This window comes from Convolutriloba macropyga, unplaced genomic scaffold (genome assembly GCF_964194025.1).
Source record: "Convolutriloba macropyga unplaced genomic scaffold, txConMacr16.3 SCAFFOLD_1578, whole genome shotgun sequence".
Classification (NCBI taxonomy): domain Eukaryota; kingdom Metazoa; phylum Xenacoelomorpha; order Acoela; family Convolutidae; genus Convolutriloba; species Convolutriloba macropyga.
This window is the reverse complement of record NW_027449710.1, coordinates 1-5,000: the sequence shown is the minus strand read 5'-3', so window position 1 is coordinate 5,000 and position 5,000 is coordinate 1. Positions and strand designations below refer to the sequence as shown.

The 5,000-nt window shown below is 40.3% G+C and overlaps 1 non-coding gene and 1 pseudogene across 1 annotated transcript in view; both read right to left on the bottom strand.

The window, feature by feature from the left end:
• LOC142355263 (large subunit ribosomal RNA) overlaps nt 1-266 on the bottom strand; it is a 3,522-nt gene extending 3,256 nt beyond the window's left edge. The window contains exon 1 of the ribosomal RNA XR_012761183.1: nt 1-266. This exon is cut by the window's left edge and continues 3,256 nt beyond it. This is a non-coding gene — a ribosomal RNA (large subunit ribosomal RNA).
• Nucleotides 267-1,949: 1,683 nt separating this feature from the next.
• On the bottom strand, nt 1,950-2,101 carry LOC142355260 (5.8S ribosomal RNA; annotated as a pseudogene).
• Between the last annotated feature and the right edge of the window lie 2,899 nt (nt 2,102-5,000).

Sequence of the window (5,000 nt, the reverse complement as noted above, 5' to 3'; positions counted from 1 at the left end):
TCATAGGAATGAGCCATTATGACTGGTATCGAAAATGACCTTTACAGGATTTTCACCTTCTTTGATGCTACTTTCCAGTAGACATCAGGACAAATTCACCAGTCTAGCATCAAACCATACCGGACACCGAGAAATGTTGCCATTTCTCTTCCCGATGAGCTTTTCCCTGTTCATTCGCCATTACTAAGGGATTCTCAGTTGATTTCTTTTCCTCCCCTTACTGATATGCTTAAGTTAAGGGGGTTCTCTCGCCCAATTCAGGTTATGTAGTTGATTGTCTCTTAATTGGTTCACTGACCAATATGAGACAGAAACCGATTCAGCAGTTTTGTTCGCTACTACTATCAAACACAGGTCGAAGTTTCCATTCAGTCATTAATTCCAACTTTCAAATGTTGTTGTTTCAGCTTTCGCTTACTAGAAGCAACATAATACTCGCTGCAATACAGACCTCGGGAAACCCTCACCGTGAATAAGGTTCACTCACATATTTCACTACATTTTGCGTGGGATTGGAGATGAGGCTACTCGTTCTTGCTCAGTACTAGGCTGAAAATTAACGAAACTTCGTTACAAACGTTCACATGTTGATGTTTCCGCTTTCGCGTACTCGAAACAACATAATACTAGTCTTTGTAATTTAGTTTCATAATTTCAACTGTTCTCATGCAGAATTTTTGCTCATTCTTATCCCAAATTTTGACCTGGCTACTAGTTACACTCCTTGTACTTATTGCAAAATGACCACAAATTTCAACAGCTTTCACATGTTGCTGTTTCGGCTTTCGCTTACTACAGTCAACATAATACTCGTTGCAAAATAAGTGCTCGGCATCTGCAATTTTCCAAAGACGAAGTTTCGCCAGTTCAATTTTCGCTCGCCAATTATGGCTACTAATTCACACGGTACTGAGCTCAACAACATTAAATTTGTTCAGCAAGACTTTCACATGTTGATGTTTTGGCTTTCGCCTACTAGAAGCAACATAATACTCGTCTTGTTAGCTCATTCAATGAGAATAGCTTTTCCCGTTGAGAATTTTTGCCTTCAATTGGCGTTGTAGTGAGTTTGGCTACTCAGATCACCAAATACTTGTGACAATTCGAACCAGAAATGTTTTCAATTTTCACATGCTGATGTTTCGGATTCAACCTACTAGAAGCAGCATAATACTTGTATTCAACAATTTCTGTATCAAATCCCAGTTTTCTCTGGTGCATCTTTGCCAAACTATTCCAAACTGCCTGAGTCTGAATACCAATTACAGGTACTAGTAAATGCACGTTACTAAGGACTATATAGTTCTAGGTTACTGTACACAACGACGTTCACATGTTGATGTTTCAGCTGCCGCTTACTAGAAACAACATAATACTTATCGTGCATACCTTTCCATAACTTGTCCTTTTCAGATGCATTAGTTTCCCTTTGTCTTGGCTTCTACAGTCAGACTGGCTACTAGTAACAGCACAGTACTAATCACATATCGTTCTACAGTTTGCAGACAACTTTCACATGTTGATGTTTCAGCTTTCGCCTACTAGAAACAACATAATACTCGCTGTATACATTTGTAGTTCTCTATGTAACTTTCATGTGAAGAAGTTTCGCCAGTCTTTTTGACTGTCTCAAATCTGAGTCATGCTTAGGCTACTAGTTGCTTCATAGTACTTATCGCCTCGAGATCATTGAACAAAACTTGATTTTCACATGTTGCTGTTTCAGCTTCCGCTTACTAGAAACAACATAATACTAGTCTCATTAAGTTCCGTCTCTTTGCAATTTTCTTATGAAGAAAATTCGCCATCACAATGACTCCAGCAGTTCTTGATCAAGGAATGCAATCATTGATCAGAATGCTATTATTTGAATCGGTTCTGCTTTAAGTGTTCCAATTTTATTGGAAGCACCAACAATAGAACATCAATGTGTTCAATCGAGAGTTATATAACCCTGAATCGGACGCAGTCAACAGCCGAAGCCGAGACCGCCTTTTGCGTTAGAGAGGTCGGTAAACAAATCTTGCGATTCATACCGAATTAACACATATAGCTGTGCTCCTCTTCGTAAAGCGAGCCAAGTGATCCCCTGTTGAAGGATGTATTTGGACCAATCTAGTAGCATTTGGTTTCCAACAAGCTCTCCCAAGTTAGCTTACTTATTGGGCTTTTCAACCAATTCGGTTGGCTACAAGCATCATCAAAGTACTAGCCACAGTTTGATCGCAAAATTCTACGACTTTCACATGTTGATGTTTCGGCTTGCGCTTAGCCTACTATAAGCAACATAATACTAGTCATATCATAGAGCGTGATCAGCTTGTGACGTTCTCATGATGAAGTTTCACCAACAGTGTCTCACTTCGAGCTTAAATCCAGCTACTAGTAACTACACAGTACTGACTGCAACGATAACTTTTATCTATACCTTTCACATGCTGCGCTTTCGGCCAGGGCCTACTAACGTCAACATAATACTCGATATAAACTTTTGTTCATGATGCAGCTTCCCCATGCAGAAGTTTCGCCTTCAAATGCTCTCTTGGCCATATGACGTAAGAAAAGGTTACTAGTAACATCACAGTACTAGCCACAGTTTGATTGCAAAATTCTACGACTTTCACATGTTGATGTTTCGGCTTGCGCTTAGCCTACTAGAAGCAACATAATACTAGTCATATCATAGAGCGTGATCAGCTTGTGACGTTCTCATGATGAAGTTTCACCAACAGTGTCTCATTTCGAGCTTAAATCCAGCTACTAGTAACTACACAGTACTGACTGCAACGCTAACTTTTATCTATACCTTTCACATGCTGCGCTTTCGGCCAGGGCCTACTAACGTCAACATAATACTCGATATAAACTTTTGTTCATGATGCAGCTTCCCCATGCAGAAGTTTCGCCTTCAAATGCTCTCTTGGCCATATGACGTAACACAAGGTTACTAGTAACATCACAGTACTAGCCACAATTTGATCGCAAAATTCTACGACTTTCACATGTTGATGTTTCGGCTTGCGCTTAGCCTACTATAAGCAACATAATACTAGTCATATCATAGAGCGTGATCAGCTTGTGACGTTCTCATGATGAAGTTTCACCAACAGTGTCTCACTTCGAGCTTAAATCCAGCTACTAGTAACTACACAGTACTGACTGCAACGATAACTTTTATCTATACCTTTCACATGCTGCGCTTTCGGCCAGGGCCTACTAACGTCAACATAATACTCGATATAAACTTTTGTTCATGATGCAGCTTCCCCATGCAGAAGTTTCGCCTTCAAATGCTCTCTTGGCCATATGACGTAAGAAAAGGTTACTAGTAACATCACAGTACTAGCCACAGTTTGATTGCAAAATTCTACGACTTTCACATGTTGATGTTTCGGCTTGCGCTTAGCCTACTAGAAGCAACATAATACTAGTCATATCATAGAGCGTGATCAGCTTGTGACGTTCTCATGATGAAGTTTCACCAACAGTGTCTCATTTCGAGCTTAAATCCAGCTACTAGTAACTACACAGTACTGACTGCAACGCTAACTTTTATCTATACCTTTCACATGCTGCGCTTTCGGCCAGGGCCTACTAACGTCAACATAATACTCGATATAAACTTTTGTTCATGATGCAGCTTCCCCATGCAGAAGTTTCGCCTTCAAATGCTCTCTTGGCCATATGACGTAACACAAGGTTACTAGTAACATCACAGTACTAGCCACAATTTGATCGCAAAATTCTACGACTTTCACATGTTGATGTTTCGGCTTGCGCTTAGCCTACTAGAAGCAACATAATACTAGTCATATCATGGAGCGTGATCAGCTTGTGACGTTCTCATGATGAAGTTTCACCAACAGTGTCTCATTTCGAGCTTAAATCCAGCTACTAGTAACTACACAGTACTGACTGCAACGATAACTTTTATCTATACCTTTCACATGCTGCGCTTTCGGCCAGGGCCTACTAATGTCAACATAATACTCGATATAAACTTTTGTTCATGATGCAGCTTCCCCATGCAGAAGTTTCGCCTTCAAATGCTCTCTTGGCCATATGACGTAACACAAGGTTACTAGTAACATCACAGTACTAGCCACAATTTGATCGCAAAATTCTACGACTTTCACATGTTGATGTTTCGGCTTGCGCTTAGCCTACTAGAAGCAACATAATACTAGTCATATCATAGAGCTTGATCAGCTTGTGACATTCTCATGATGAAGTTTCACCAACAGTGTCTCATTTTGAGCTTAAATCCAGCTACTAGTAACTACACAGTACTGACTGCAACAATAACTTTTATCTATACCTTTCACATGCTGCGTTTTCGGCCAAGGCCTACTAACGTCAACATAATACTCGATATAAAATTTTGATCATGATGCAGCTTTCCCATGCAGAAGTTTCGCCTTTCAAATGCTCTCTTGGCCATATGACGGAACACCAGGTTACTAGTAACATCACAGTACTAGCCACAGTTTGATTGCAAAATTCTACGACTTTCACATGTTGATGTTTCGGCTTGCGCTTAGCCTACTAGAAGCAACATAATACTAGTCATATCATAGAGCGTGATCAGCTTGTGACGTTCTCATGATGAAGTTTCACCAATAGTGTTTCATTCGAATTGGTTCTGCTTTAAGCTCTCCAATTGTTTTGGATGAACCAGTTTTGCCTTCGAAGCCACTTTTGTGAGCTTTTGTGGGTCTTTTACCAAGAGGATATACCTCAAGGCCTCTTTCAATTCCTTTAAGTTCTTTCAACTCCTTTACAGTTTCTAGGTTCACATAGCTGCAAACCTTATTTCTAGTTTTAAGTCTGGCCAACTTGGGAGAGTTGGTGCAGACCGTGACCAATTCTAGTAGGATGCCACAACAAGAATGTGATCAACTTAGCTTGTCGATGAACCTGCCCACATTCAAACAACTCTATCGCCTTTTCCTCGTATAGTTTATATGCGAGGGCCTCTCATAGAGAGCGCTGTTAGCAAC